Below are 16,797 nucleotides of genomic sequence, written 5' to 3' on the forward strand. Positions count from 1 at the left end.
TCCCACTTTAACAGCACCACCAAACACACCAAACTTTACAAGATGCAGCATTTCCCCACTGCCTGTTTTCCCTAACTGGCGGCTGGAACTAAGATTGTTCGCTGCCTTATCATGGCAATTTAAACAGTGTTGATAAGCACTGAACACATAATGCTGGTTAAAAACCAGTTAATCAATACCCTTTCAGCAGGGCTTTCCAACTTCACAGGGAAAAACAGACAGGTTTGCTGCCTCACATTCCACATACCCCCACCTGAAAGGATCAATATATCCAGCTCTCAAAAAGGAGAGTTAATTTCCACAACACGTGTCCCACTAACCTGACTTGTCCCAGCACATGCTCAGTGATCCTGCTCTGCCTTCAACTGACTGATCAAATTAAGTTTTCAGTCTTCACACTCTCTGGAGTCCCCTCTCCCCAACCCTTCTCAGGAAGAGCAAACATCCTTCAAGCAAAGGAAAACACCAACCCCAGTCAGCTGTTTTCCTCCTTGCCTTTCTCCCCTTGTGTTGGACAATACCTTTTCACAACCCAGAGATGGGACAACTTGAGAGGTGTTTTCAAAATTTTTATTCAATTTCCAGTCTCATTTGAAGGGTGAGACAGTGCAGATGTTATAATTCATTCCATCACAATCAGAAGTTAACTATTTGTTAATTGCAGTACTCTGTAAGAGTTTCTTAGCCTGTCAGCTTTAGCCACACTGTGCTGTAGATGCCTTAAAGCCAATTATCTAAAATTACCCCTTGTGGGTCCCACTACAGTGCATCTTTCACAGTTCTGTTTCCCCACAGTATCCAGTCTTATTTACAAGGCCATCCTTTGTAACTTGTTTCTGGCTCCATTTCTCTCTCGGCAATGTCTGACCATTCCAGGGCATTTCTAAGCCAGCATTTCTTGTCTCAAGGTTTGCACACTGTGTGAGCCTTCTGCCAGGCCCTGAGAACTCTCTATAAATCCATTTCCCACATTTCCCCCTGCCTCTTGTCAGAAAAAACTCCTTTGATGGCCTTGTTCATCATTTGCTGTGCACAGTGAAGCACACAAGGCACTACCACTAACAATGCCACGATAACAATCAATGCATACAAACCTATTTTGCAAAGTTCCTTTAGCCAAGGTGCAAAACGCCATCCTTCAAACAAATCATCTAACCATGATCCAGCATTCTAATCTCTGTATATGTAATTTTGTTAAAATTATTAAATGTGATCTTTAAATAGTCACCAACTGCAAATAAAATCTTTAATTAGTTGTGCCACCCCATTGTAGTTTTACTACTATTAATTAGAGTAAGTTTAAAATTATCTATTATATTGTTAATTTAAAACTAAAAAATCCTACAACAAATAGCTATACTAACATCTTTGTCAAAAGCACATAGTGAAGCACTAAAAGACACTTACTGTTGTGAAAGTTTTCATTAAGTAAAAGAATTTACTTATTTCCTAGGAAAGGGGGGAATTGATTCATTTGATTTTCTTCCCTTTTATAACCAAATGTATCCAACTCCTTAGCATAAACTCTGGAATATGATAGTTACAATCAATATATGTTCAGTGACTTCTGACAATATTTTTGTTTGCCAACTCAGCGAAGGAGAAACATTCACAATTATTCACTAACTTAAAATTACTAACTCAGTGATCTGCAATGATCTTCAAATATTTTAATATTTGTATTGTAGATACAGCAACATCAAATATATATGACATTCTGACTGAAGAGTATGCACCTGATGTTTTAGATAAAGTAAAAAAAATTGGAAAGTTACAGATTCAATGCGTGAAAAAAACCTAAATTTTTAACAAGAGGCATGAAAAAAAAGTTTGCTGCAAAGGTTTTCATGTGCAGCAAGATGATCACCAAAGGCCATTTTCCTTTGTAATGCAGTAACATGTATAACATGACATGTGCATCCTAACCTACTCCTGTTACTGGAGGGACTGATTTATCTGTCACCCTGCTGGCAAAGTGAAAAAGGATCAGCACTGCTGGGTTTAATTCCTCTATTTATCTGACAATTCAATGCATCAACCTAAAATTTGTTGCTTAACAAGTGCTGTAGGAAAAATATAAAGAGTACTCTCACTTTGACAGAAAGATCTCTTAAGAAAAACATTTATGAAAATGCTAGAAGCTAAAAGGAAACAACATAAATAAAACTAATTTACAGAAACTGACTCAAGGTATCTAAAAAATAACAAAATCTTTTATTAGGAATGAGCTTGGTTTAAGCACAAGAGCTAACTGCAGTTTGCTACATAAAGCAGGAACCACTTCATTGTTGCTCTACAATTCACAATTAAACAGGCATAAAGTGAATAAAGACTTACTGCAAAACAGACACTTCCAAACTCAGTTTCCTTAAAGCTCAGTAAGTCCTCCTAAGGAAAACAAGTAACTGCAGAATTTTACCTTTATTCTGCCATGCCCATTTTGATTTAGTGCATTCAAATGCAGGGGTGCACAGACCAAAATTTCCCTGCACATCCCTGTATCACAACACAAGCACACCAATGATGCAGAATTTGGGAAGGTGTCTGCTCCTAAATTTAGTATAAAATTTTTACTTCTGATGCTAAGCACAGACCTGTAAAGCACAAATGATTTATTCAGTTTTTCCTGTACAACTTCTTCAAGACTTGTTCAGACAGGTCATCCCCACTCTGCTGGGATGACCAGTCTGTCACTGCAGGGAAAAAGTGCCAGCACTGCCCAGCAAGGCAAGACAGCCTGGACGCATTAGTCCTTTCAGAAATCCAAGCACACCGTGTCACCTTCCCTTATCACCATGCTTGGCAGATGTGGGAACGCAGGAAATCCCTCTGGCTGCCCTGGAGGGCTGGAGCTTCTGTCAGGGGCCTCAGAGACCCTGGCACAGAGCCCAAGACCCCTGTGCCTTTGATCTAGCCCTTGGAAAAAAACAATTACCAACCTTTACATGAAGAATTACAAGCCACAAAAGTTTATGTCGAATGACAGTGAATTTATCACAGAGTGGAAAAATCTTTTTGGGGATTTTAGAATGGGGGTTCAGGGGGCAAGATGGAGGAATCTGGGCGTGTCCAGCCTTTCTCCTTCTTCTTCCTCTTGGCCTCCATCTTCTGGGTGATGTTGGCACTTTGGGATTGGTTTAGAGTAGGAGCTCAGTGTCTAACACAGGTGATGGGTATTGGGCAGTAACTGTAAATATTGCACACGTAGTTTTTAGTATAAAAAGGTAACACTGCCCTGGGGCAGGCAGAGTGCCTCTGACTGTCCTGCTGGAGGGACCTGGGCAGGGCAGGAGAAAGAATTTTATAGATAAGGAACAACAAACAACCTTGAGACCGAGAAATGAAGAGCTCTGACTGCTTCTTCAAGTGCTGGGCTGGGAACAGAGACTTTCTAACACATGTCAGGGTCACTGTGAGCAGCAGAGATTCCACGAGGCAGAAACTGACTTTCCTTCGCTTGTCACCACTGGATTACCTTTGTTATCCAGCCTCTCCTAGCTCAGGGTGATGCTTTATCAGGGTGATGCTGGACAGAGTTCCAGAATAAAGCCTGGATTTATTACAAGGGTCTCCTCCAAGGATGCACCTTGGGCAGCACCAGAGCCCAGCCAGGGCTGCACCCAAAATGAACCAAAATGGTCACAAAATGAACCCAAAATGGTCACAAAATGAACCCAAAATGGTCACAAAATGAACCCAAAATGGCCCCAAAATGCACGGCCGGGCACAGGGTCTGTCACTGGGATCAGTTCTGCTCCATTTGCACCTTGCAGTTCATTGTCCCATTCCAGCTTTAGCCCCTGCAGTCCCACCCTGCTTGTTTTTCTCTCTCCAGCCCACGGTGTTTGTGCTCTTGGGCTGAGATTTGGGTCATTTGTTCCCCAGCTGGAGCAGGAATTGTTTTGTCTCCCTGCTCTGTGCACAGAGCTCACCATCCCCTGATATGGAGCCCAGACCCGCACACTAAAGCAGCACAGAACCTGAAAAATATCAAAGCTAAAACCTGAGGCATCAAGGGGGCTCAGTTCTGAGTGTGTCTGTGGAAATGGAGAGCAACCATCCTCCCTTTTTGGGTGAGCCTTGGCACAGAGCTGCAGCAGCTTCTCTGGCAAAGCCTCAGGGACATTTCCAAGCAGTTGTTGTTTTGGCACCGAGCACACACATTTTTAGAAGCACAGCTTTTTCTGCAGGCAGAGTCAAGTGTTTCCCCACGTTTGCTCTGAGCAGCTTTCAGATGCCAGAGATGGAGACTGCTGTTGCGGAAAAACAGCAGCACAGTCACCTTTTCTGAGTATCTGACACAAATGGCTGCTGTCCATGAAAACCAAACAGAAATCACCACATGGTGTTGTCAGTATGTTACATACAACACAGCACCTCCAGCTTCTAAAATGCCCCATCCAGACCCCTCCTGAATGCCAGAAGGTGCTGAAAAGCCCAGAAGCAACTCTGACACACTTCAATAGACATACACACACATATGTGTATCTGCTTACTCACATGCACGTACACCTACAAATATATAAACACACACAGAGAAAAACTTGGGAAAAACTCCTTGCTTGCCTTTTTCCATCCAAACTACCAACATTTCTCAACACATTTTCTGATTTTCTCAGGAAGAACTACATCTGAAAAGAACTCCAACCACACTGACAAGCCTGAAGCCTGGAACCAAGGAATTCTAAGAAAATATTCTTTTAGCTTTAGTAACTCAGAGGCAGGAGCTGCCAAAGAAGTGGAGTAAGCAAGATAGAGAAAAGCAAAGGGCTGTGCATGAGAGTACATCCCTTCTGTCAGGGCAGAACTAGGAGCACAGGACAAAACACAAGCACAGCTGCACTTCCAGCAGCTTCTGCACCCACACAGAGAAATCTTCTTCAGGCTTCTTCCATCTGCCTGTCTCAAGAACGGGATGAGACACATTGCACTCATGTCTTGGAAAGTAGAAAGGATCAACAACTGCCAGGAAACTATTTATTATTAGCACCTATGAACAGCCAGGATGAGCAATAGTCAAGGCCGAACCCAGACAATCCCACCGCGTCACTTTAATTTCCCTCAATTGCAGAGGAGACGCAGATGCTGTACCTGCCTGATCTTAGGGAGGCTATTTGCCAGCTCCACGCGTCCTCAGAGCGATGTGCAGAGCATGATTCACAGGCAGGAGCTCTCAGAGAGCCGGCTGGAGAGCAGCTCTCGGGCCGAGCCCTGCGAGGTGGGGTGAGTGCTGTGAGCTCAGCGCTGCCCCGCGGGCACTCGCTCTGGGCAGGCCCACAGAGCGCAGCTCCAGCCCACTCAAACGTGCAGCCTCAAACAGCGTCACAAAAACCAGCTCACTGCGTGGCAGAGAAACCCCTGAAATGCACTCATTCTCTCCGTCGTGTAGGGCTGTGAACAAGCACAGGGAGGGACAAATTAAACCCTAACCTCTGATGTAGAAGTTCTTTCCATTCGATACCCCAAGCTTGCAGAGTTTACTAGCGTCGCCCTGGTTTTTTAGAGTTTTTCTAAGTCTTCTGATGTTTACATTCTTGTAACAAACTTTCTCACTTTATGTAAATCACTCATTGTTTTGCATTCTTTGATGGAGGAAGAGAAATGTGATGGATTGGTAATTTGTCCAGTGTCATTGGAGAGGTGGCACTGTCACCCTCCAATCCCCTGCCCCTTTTGGAAACCTATAAATGCTGGAGTCGGAAATTAAACTTCCCTCTTTTTTACCTTGAGAAAGCTGCATGTCCATTCTGTGTCATTTCCTGTCCTATAGTGACACGCTAGTTTTCACATGATTGATGACAATCAGTATAACACCCCTATCTTTAAAATCTCTTTCTACCACGGTGCAAGGCTCAATTTATCAAGCAGATCATCCAACCAGTCCCATCACAGTGCCAGCACAGGGCAGCTCCTAGCCAGTGACCAGCACTGCTTAACAGGATGTGCAGCTATCACATCACACAGCTCGGCAGAGCCAGCAGAGCCCTCAGCTCCTGCAATATTCACTTTCCTTTATATATACAGATACATATTTGTATATTTCAAATGTGTACAGGAACACTCAGCTAAGGCCAGTGTTTATTTTCTGGTATGCCCAGCTGTCTGTTCATTATGATCTACCTGATATGATACTGGTGGCTCTCTGTTCTTAGCTCAGATTGCTTTTATCCAAGACGTGGGGAGGCTGCCACTGAAAAGACATTTTGGGAGGTAAGCTGAACTTGTGTCTGCAGTTAAAAGGTGTTTTGCAGAAGCTGCACAGAACACGATGGGTGTTGGGAGGATGCAGCTCACACTGGTCTGGTCTCAGCAGAAGCCTGGACCAATCTGCCCTGTGCTTGTCCCACTGCCCCTTCCCCCTGCAGCCTGACAGAGATGTGCCTTATGCTAGGAAATGAATCAGGCATTGATCCATTGTCTTACATTTTACTGAGCTTCATCACAGTAGAATTTACAAAAGGGGAAAACAAAATTCAGATACCTAGGCAGGTCCTCCTTTACTTTTTTAAAAGCCAGCTTCCAGAGAGCTAGAATGAGATCTTAAAATCTCTGCTCTATCAATCTGCCTGCTTTGGACAAGGCATTCCAGAAACAATGAATGGTGCACTTCCAGCAATAAAGCAACTTTTGGCACTCAAAAACTAACCTGAATGTACTAATACCTTTAAATTAACATTTGTAGAATATAATTTTCCTCTTTCCACGTAAATCGGCTGGTAAGCCAGCTGCACAAGGGTGTCCCCAAAATCAGCAGTTCCTCCAGTCAGGATTATGCCAAGCAGAAGTCCCTCTACTCACAGGACTTCAAACAAATTAAACAAAACAAAACAAAACAAAACAACAAAAAAAAAAAAAAAAAAAAAAACCAAAAAAAAAACAACACACCAAACCAAATCAACAACAAACCAACTACAATGAAACAAAATCAAACAGCAACAAAAACCAACCTCAAACAAGCAAACAAACCAAGGCAACAAGAACACCACAAAGTAAAGCACAGGAAAACCCTGCCCAGGATCTGCCATACTACATGCACACTGAATAAATAATACTCTTTCTGTTATACCAACAGCTGTTTCTCAATCAAAGTGGGAGCGAGGAAGGGGAGAAGACACAGAGCCAATCATCTTCTCACAACACCTTGGGATTATCCCTAAGGATAAATACAGGTATTTCTACATATCTGCATATCTGTGTATCTGTACAGCAAAGATGAAAAACGCACAGGAATGAAACTGCACATTTCTGCTGTATATCCTAAAATCAGGTGCGGAAGGCTCTCCCCATCTCTCTTTCTTGCACCTCACTGACAGGCCATGAAACATGAGCCCTTCATCGTGCTTTTGGGATCATTTCCAAATCCCAACCCCCCTTTTCTGTCCTCAAGGATGGAGCATTTCATATCCCTATGTCACCCAAGTTTGTGCCAAGTCGTAAATAAAATGTTAATGATCTGCGTTCTTTCCCATCAGGTGGGATCATTCACTGTATTTTCTTTCAGTGTGGGCCTTAAACTTCACACAACAACGTACAGCTGGGCAAGCAAACAACAAAAAGGGAGTATTTACTCATTTAATTCTACACTATCTCTTACTATTGTGTCTTGTCTCAACGGCTGTGCAGCTGCAGCTCTGCGTCCTTACATCACTGCACCTCCTGCCTGCCACAGCACCCCTCTCTGATTCTCCACTCTTCACATTACCACTTTGTAGCTTAATGCTCAATCTGGCTCTTGCTCACACCCTTGCTGGTGATTTTTTGAGCAAGCTCAAGCACACTCACTCAGGACACCACTTAATACTATTTTGGTTTCTTTTTGAGTTACCAAGCCTTTTAGAAGGCTTTTTTAGCAAAAGGGGAAAAAAGCAAGTCTACAGCACCAGACAATAGGTTGGCAGACAGTACAGTTGAGTTCTGTATTACACATTATATAACTCAAGATTGTTACCACTTTACCTTGCATCACTTAGGAAAAAAAAAGACTTTGAAGTGCTTAAAAAATATTACCAATAAATTAGATAATAAGAAGAATATGACCAAAAGAAACCAAGAAGTTTTGGAGAGGCAGAGCAAAGGAAAAGATGACAGAATAGCCTTGAAAGAACTAGTTTTGAGATTCTAACACAAAAGCGTGGACTACCACCTTGCTCTAAACAGCAACACTTCCACTAGCTCTTGAGAAGCCCCAGCAGCCTGAGGCACACAGCCTCCCCAAGTGACTGCACAGCTCTTTGTTCCACAGGGACACGTGCCGTCTGATCATGCTTGTCCCGGCTGACAGGAACACGAAACGTTCTCATTGTCAGCAGCAGAAACTTCTGAGCACAAAGCACTTTCCTCTGTCTCTCCTGTAATATTTTTGCAAAGGCTCCCCACCTACCAGATCTCTCAGTGAAGACGTACCCATTGTGCTTCTGTCAAATCTCTGCCTACTGCCATCAGCACTCTCCATCACAACCCCTCTCTAGCATCAAGCTGATGGAGGAAACAGCCAGGAGAAAACATCTTATTCAAAGACCCATCTTCTCCAGCAGCAGAAGCAACAGTCTAAATTCAGCTTGAACAAAGCCAAGCTCAATGCTTAATGATATTTCCCAACTATTTTAATTATCCCCCCTTCCGTTATGCTGTGAGTGAGCAGAAAAATCTCCCAGGCATTTTAATTTCAACATATTTGAAACTGCACTGGCCCTCAAAACAGTGGAAGTTACGTGGGTCATACACATACATATGCAAAACACACAGTGCTTTGTCCAAAAAACAAATGCGTTTCCTAGGCGAGGCTGTTCAATTAAAAACTAGAAGCAGACAGCTACAACACAGCACACTTCTGGGAAGAATCTTAAATTCCAGTTAATGGCTTTTTCAATAAGGATTGAAGAGAACCTCAAAACAAAGCTGAAAGCTGAAAGGATGTATCAGCCACAGAAAATCCACAATGGTTAGAAAGACACCAGGAGCTGCTGCAGAGGCTCCAGGGGAAGCACAGAGAGGATTTGGGCTATGCAGCATCTCTGGGCTGGGCAGGCTGCACAAGGGAACGCTGCCAGGGATGCCATCAATGCACCCCAACATCTGCAGGGGCTGCCAGAAAGATACTCTACACAGACTAAAAACATCACTAGGAAGTTGAATGGGAGTCACCACCAGCTTATGAAACATCATTTCTAATGATTATATAAGAAATGACTGAGATGGTGACAGACAGGGTCCATCCATGTCTCTGTTTTAAATCACTCTGAGCTAATCTCCCACACTGCTGCCACTACTCTACCTGCCAAGAACCGTCAGAAACATAATTCCTGTTCTTTAATCACAAGAACTGCTGTGGAAATTTACAAGGAGCACTGAACGCCCAACACAGACCTCAGTGAGAAAGCGCACTGCCTCTGCAAGGCCACACCTGGATCTCGCACCCATCACGGCAATGCAATGATGCCAGTCCAGGGGATTCAGGTTCATACCCAGGGGGGATCCAGGTGCCCTTGCTTTGGGCTGCAGACGTACAGAGTGCCTGGCTGTGCTGCCTGAGAGAGAGGCTCAGAACCCTGGGTGATAGAAACACAGCAAAAAAACAAAAAACAAAAAACAAAAAACAAAAAAAAAAAAAAAAAACAAAAAAAAAAAAAACTCCCAAAAAACAAAAAAAAACCCACTAAACACAAACCAAACCAAACAGCAACAACACAAAACTAAACAAAAAAAAAGACAAAAAAAACCCACAAAAAACCCACAAAAAACAAAAAAAAACCCACTAAACACAAACCAAACAACAGCAACAACACAAAACTAAACAAAAAAAACACCAAAAAAAAAACCACGAAAAAAAACCACAAAATAAAAAAACAAAGAAAAAAACCCCAAAGAAAAAAACCCCAAACACACAAACAAAAAAAAACAAAAAAAACCAAAAAAAAATCCACTAAACACAAACCAAACCAAACAACAACAGCAACAACACAAAACTAAAGAAAAAAAAACCCACAAAAAAAACCCCACAAAAAAAAACAAAGGAAAAAAAAACCCCAAACACACAAACAAACCAAAAAAAAACCAAAAAAAAAAACACCAAAAAACACCAAAAAAAATCCACTAAACACAAACCAAACCAAACAACAACAGCAACAACACAAAACTAAACAAAAAAAAAAGACCAAAAAAAACCCACCAAAAAACCCACAAAAAAAGTTAAAAAAACTAAGAAAAAAAACCCCAAGGAAAAAAACCCCAAACAAACAAACAAAAAAAACCCAACAAAAACCCAAACAAAACCCACATAAACTAAACAAAACAAGTCAAGATAAAAGTCCACCCCGCTGAACACCGGTGGTAAATGCTCAGGCATCATGTAAGATTACAGACCAACTTAATCAGAAAAAGTAAAATCAGAATTAGGCCATAACACCTCATTTTAGTTTAAACATGGAAGGAAAGTGTACACATTACTGTGTTTTTAAGTTATGCTGGTGGGTTATTACCCATGGCATGCAGGCAGAAGTCCTGCAATTGTTCTTTCATTCTTTACTCTAAGAAGTTATAATAAAAAAGGAGAAAAAAATCAAAACTATATTTTCAGGATTTTGATAATTTTATCCAGATATTTTTTTCACAGATATTCTGAATTATTATCTTTGATAAGTAACTATATTGAAAACAAGTACATGATCTGTATCCAAATCTGAAAACTCTGGATACCTGCTCCTCTGGGTATTAGCCTTCATTAAAAAAAAAAAAAAAAGTGAAAAATACATTCATTCAGGCTGTAGAGGAAAAGAAAACCAGCATGGTGATTGCATTCCATTGTTAGGGGGCTACAGCATATGTCAGATGAGGACAGACTCAGAAAACAAAAGGATTTTCCATGCAGGAATTCCCATAGCATGTGCTCCTGTAGAGAACTTCACCCACCTACAAGGTAAGACATGTGTTCTTATTCCCTTATCAATGGGCAAGGAACTGGAGGATGTACCATTCAAGCCAAATATCCAACCACACTGTGGCAAAAGCCTCTCTTTTTTTGGTTTTTGGCATGTGTAACTCGTGGCTCACATTTCATTCTCCTCTCACACCACTGACAGAACCACTTGAACCAACTCCAGCTGAAAGGATATGATAGATTATGTAACTACTTCATCCTTCCCTTTTTTTCTCCTCGATTTGGAGGCTCAGCATTTGGGACACTAGCACATTCAAGTACTCTCTACTCTACAGAAATAAAAATTTTAAAGCCACAACATGACTTTCCAGACGTCAGCATTTGCAATTACAGACGTCATCAGAGACCATGAAAAACCCCAAGTATTAAACAGCTCCATCCTAAAAATCAAACCCACTCTTCAGAAGACATTTCAAAAACCAATATAAATTTGCCTTTGTACATGGCCTGGACCTTGCAAAGACTTTTCACACTTTTCCAAGAAAGATCCAGTTGCGTGATGCTTCAGTGCATTGTCCCTAATGACCTCACAGCCAAAGGAGGCTGGAAAATTGTATTACCCCTGGTTTTCTTCCAGTAATGTCTCCATCTGAGTTCTCCACCTGTGATTAAAATAAAAAGACTCCCAATTCCAAGCTCACAAAGACACCTTCAAATACAAACACAAGAGGCAAAGTTCTACTCTAGCCCCACTCCTTTCTTCTTTGCAATTACTGGACTTATTCTCCTTCAATGCTACCAAACCATGGCAGCACTTGGAACAAAACTTTTAAGATGTGAGCAGGGAGGTGAATATAACAATAAATCCCAGTCTGAAGTGAGAAAGAAACTCCTTAGGAAGTAATCTGAATGAAAGCAAGAGAAGACACAAAAGACCAGGAGCCTTTATTGTTATATGTGTTAACCTGGCAATTAATACTGCTTTCAGTCTGCACTCAAAAACCAGAAGAGGCTTCAGGGTTTTGGGAATGTGCATTAATGGTATGCTGTTTTTAATAATTCTACCTCAAACACAAACATGCTTCTCATACATCTAATTAAATTTAAAAAAAAGAGTCCTGCAAATGGAGCCCTCCTGGCACCCGGGGACAGCCCTGTCCAAGCTCGCAGCCAACTTTGTAAAACCACAGGACAAAACACTCTGCCCATGCAGGAACATCTGCTCAGCCTCAGCCCAAAAAACACCACGGAAATCCCTCTGCTAAAGCAGAATTTGGCACAGGCAACTTCTCATCTCCCTCAGATAAAGAGCTTTGAATGTTTTGTAATGGTTTAATAGAGGCTGCTGGACAGAGAACGGGATACATCTGGCTGGTCAATTACACTTGCAATTAATGTCTCCTTTGATCAGATGATTTAAGAGTCCATCAAATGTGATGAACTGAACTTGTTAATTTTTCAACAAATCATTTCAGGCTTTCCTGTGAGATGTACAAAGATGCTTAAACACAGCCACGTCTCTAACAGAATAAATACAAGTAGAGTGTTATCAATTATGCTCCCTACATAAAATATTTTCGTCTTACTCCACATTCCTGTAATCCAAGAGTGGGATGTTTTCATCAGAAATTGTTATTTACCTTGATTTCCTGTTCTCTGAAAAGCTAATACAAGAAAAAAAGCAAAGGCAGTTCTTTTCTTTCTTTCCAAGGATTTACCATTAAGGAGCCGACTGCAAAAAGCCACTTAAATTATTTTACAAATGGAAAAAAAAAAAAAAAAAAAAAAAAAAAATTTTGAGGAAGAAGGTGAAAGCAGCTTGGGCCAAGTGGTATGCTTTTAAGGAAAAAAAAAAAAACCCAAGAAAGAATTCTAAATTGAAAGTCAACTTATCTAATGTTTATGCTTTGGGGGCTGGCAATGGTTCAGCTCAAAATACAGTTTTAAGTGTCACAAGGCTGCACATCATCTCTGGAGAAGTGAGCTGAAAACAAAGGTAGCAGACTTTTGTCTTTGTTCCGCCTGGGGCTTTTCCAATAAGTCAAAAATTGGAGAAAAAAAACCAGCATCATAATTCTACGGACAATGGATACTTACTCCAACTTATTAGATTTTGTAACTCAAGACCTAAGGAAACTGAGTAATAAATCCTCTATTATTACCAACAAATTAAATGGTTACAATATTGGGAGTAGAGGCATAAAACTACTAAGTGAAACTGCATTTTTTTGTCAGATAAAGTACTTACGTTCACAAGACACACAACCTTCTATTTGTTCAATACCTGTCTGTCAACCTACAGGAAGTTATATTAAACTTGAAGTTGTATGTAGTTGTTTTAAAATACAAGAAGTTGTTGGCATAATCTGTCTATAAAGAATGTTCCCAACAAAATCCCAAGAATTCCTTTCAGTCAGCCTGACATGAAGGGCCCTGGTCTAGATTCTGCTCATGGTCAGTGATGAGCCAGAAGTATCTGAAAACACATCCCTATTAATACACATTAATTCCTTCATGTTTCTGAAATCGTTCCTGTGCCTGTAGATGTACTACTCTCAACGTGGTCACACTCAGGACAAGATCTCTTTCTTTAAAAAACAAACAGAAAAAAGGGTTATGTTAAAAGAAAGAGGTTTCTTGGTGTTTGTGGGTCTCCATTTCCTGCCGCAGCTCTCTATGATGCCACAACAACTTTTGCCATGATCAGATCAAAAGGGGCTGTGGGAACACAACTCCTTAACCCACCAGCAGCACTCCAGAGCTGCTGCTGATACTCCATTCTGGGGCTCCTTTCCTCAGTACATTAAAAACCAAACGTGTTACTCTGCAATTAATAACATCTGATAGTGTGCTAATTATACACCACGGGATGATTAATTGATAGAGTGCATGGCTTCCCCTCTGCCATGGCTCAAAAATTACATTATGGCTTTGAGTACTGAACAGCAGATTCCAAAACAAGCATTCCAAAACACAAGTTAATTGGAGTTAATCACAAGCACATTTGATTATATTTATGAAAGCATTTCCTTGTTTAGGCAGCCCAAGGGCACTGGCATTCGGATTCTGGTGCCAGGTCAGGTCTGTGCTCTGACTCTGGCTGGGTCCAAGAGCTGGGCCATGTGTAATTTCTCACATCCAGAGCGCTATTTCAACCTAGATTAACTCAAAGCACCAATCCCAGTGTTACCTTTCACAGACAAAACAAGCTGGGTTCTTCTCAAAGCCATCAGGAATAACAAGTGCACTGTATTGGCAATATACACAGGATGCTTTATGGGGAGGCTGAACTTCTCCATTTCAAGATGCAAATTCATGTGCTATCTTTTCAGACAATTAAAACAGCTTCACAAAGCAATTAATACTCTAAGTATGGATTTCTGACAGCTACCCACTGTTTCCCTTAAATTAAAGGCTTTTCACCCCTCTTCCTAGCTTCCTTTCTGTCAAATGAATATGTTTATCTTTTGGGTTTGGTTTTTTTTGTTTGGTTTTTTTGGGGGGAGAGGTGGGGTTTTTTCCCTTTTGTTTTAGCTTTGAGGTCTTTTGTGTGTGGTTCTTTTGTTGTTGTTTTCTGGTGGTTTTGGGGGTTTTGTTTGTTTGTTTGTTAGTCTAGCAACAAAAAAAAACCCAGCACTGCCCTGGGAATGGTTTGATGGATGGACTGTTCAGGAATCAGCTGGTTGTGCACATCCAGAGGCAGTGGTCAAAGGCTGAGTCCCAGGGGGCATCAGTGACCTGCCCCCAGGTCAGGGCTGGCTCCAGCACAGGCTGAGCAGAGGGAGCAGCCCTGGAGGAGCCCTGGGGCTGCTGTGGGGCCTGGCTGGGACCCCAAAGCCCGTGCCCGGCCCAGAGCCCAGAGCCCCGTCCCGAACCCAGAGCCCCGAGCCCCGTCCCGAGCCCCGAGCCGGGCCCAGAGCCCCGAGCCCCGTCCCGAGCCCAGAGCCCCGAGCCCCGAGCCCAGAGCCCAGAGCCGGGCCCAGAGCCCAGAGCCCAGAGCCCAGAGCCCAGAGCCCCGAGCCCAGAGCCCAGAGCCCAGAGCCCAGAGCCCCGAGCCCCGAGCCCAGAGCCCAGAGCCCAGAGCCCCGAGCCCCGAGCCCAGAGCCCCGAGCCCAGAGCCCCGAGCCGGGCCCAGAGCCCCGAGCCCAGAGCCCCGAGCCCCGAGCCCAGAGCCCCGAGCCCCGAGCCCGGCCCAGAGCCCAGAGCCCCGGGCCCAGAGCCCCGAGCCCAGAGCCCAGAGCCGGGCCCAGAGCCCCGAGCCCAGAGCCCAGAGCCCAGAGCCCAGAGCCCAGAGCCCAGAGCCCAGAGCCCCGAGCCCAGAGCCCCGAGCCCAGAGCCCCGAGCCCCGAGCCCGGCCCAGCCCAGCGGGGGCAGCAGGGCCGGGGCCATTCTGCCCCTCTGCCCCTCAGGCAGAGCCCACCTGCAGAGCTGCCCCAGCCCCGGGCCGGCCCAGCAAGGAGCCGCAGCTGCCGCAGCCGGGCCAGAGGAGGCTCCGGCACGGGCACGGGGATGGAGCAGCTCTGCCGGCAGCAAAGGCCGCCACGGCTGCCATCGCTCACCCGGGCACCAGAAGCTTTGGCCCGAGCTCGGGGTGGCCTTTCCGTGCTTACAGGGGCCCATAAGGAAGATGGGGACAGAATTTCCAGCAGGTCTGTTGAGACATGGCAGGGTGCTTTTAAACTCAAAGAGAGCAGATTCAGACTGGATATGAGGAAGGAGTATTTCACCACGAGGGTGGTGAGGCCCTGGCACATGCTGCCCTGCAGACATTCAAGGCCAGGCTGGACAGGACTCTGACCCACCTGGTCTGCCCTGCAGCAGGGGGTTGGTCTGGATGACCTGTAAAAGCCCCTTCCAACCCAAGCCTTCTATGATTACATGAGCACCACTTGCTCTTCACAGTGCTCTCCTGGTTCCTCCTCTAGCCCTGACAAGACCTGCTCAGTAAAAAGGAAGAGGCACAGCCACAAAGCAATGAAAGGCATGCAGTGAGAGGGCAGGTGGCTGTCCAGGAAGCTGCTCAGGAGAGTTATCCTTCCTTTCCGTACCTCTGCAGTGCCCAGGGCATGTGACAGATGAGGCAGGTTGGAGGGGTGCCACTTGCACCCTCCCCATGGTCCAGCCTCAGCTCTGCAGAGGGGGCTGCAGGAGCAGGACAGTGCCAGGCAGCCAGGAATACCTGGAATCTGGCTGGGAATGGGGACAGGGACACCCAAGACACATAAACAGAAGGGCAGAGGCAGGAGGAGGTGACAAAGACTCCAGAAAGAGGAGCACAGCTGTAAAACACCAGGCATGAGGGATGGAGGGGCAAACAGCTATCTTCCACCTGACAGAAGCCAGACAGACACAACAAAAAATAGGAATACACTCAAATATATTTGCTAGGAAATGTTCTTAAGTACATCTATCTCCCTCTGTAGAAATTCTTTCACATAAGCTGAAAGCTGTTTTTTTTACACAAAATCTTTTTGCTTAAAAGAACACTGTGCTGCTATGCAATACATAGTTAATTACAGTAGTAGGGATTCCAAATTCTCTACTGAGAACCTAGAAGACATTCACATGAATTTTGAACATCTAACAGTCATTTGTACTCTTCCAAATTCCCAGAGGAAGACTCCATGCCTAAAGCACACTGCTCAGGAATCTAATTTTCCAAAAGCCTCTTATCTCTGCCATACATAGGAAAGAACACCTAGTAAAAGAGACAAACGTTCTCAGTCAAGCACAGAATTAAACTGCTAAAGACTGCCCAAAAGATTAATCTTGTTCTTTTCTGCAGTTCAGCAGATTGATGGCACTTAAAAACCCACTGCAGTTTCATTCTCTTCAAAATTAGGAAAACCATTACATTCTGGGTTTATTAAAAATAAAAAAAATTCATGGCCTTTCTCTCTTGCCCAGCTCAGGAGGGGCTG

The 16,797-nt window shown here is 43.7% G+C and overlaps 1 protein-coding gene across 2 annotated transcripts in view; it reads right to left on the reverse strand.

Moving 5' to 3' along the window:
- MSH3 (mutS homolog 3) overlaps positions 1-16,797 on the reverse strand; it is a 93,476-nt gene that overhangs the window by 61,817 nt on the left and 14,862 nt on the right. The gene's annotated exons all lie outside the window — the stretch shown is intronic.

Source organism: Melospiza melodia, chromosome Z, assembly GCF_035770615.1.
Source record: "Melospiza melodia melodia isolate bMelMel2 chromosome Z, bMelMel2.pri, whole genome shotgun sequence".
Lineage (NCBI taxonomy): Eukaryota > Metazoa > Chordata > Aves > Passeriformes > Passerellidae > Melospiza > Melospiza melodia.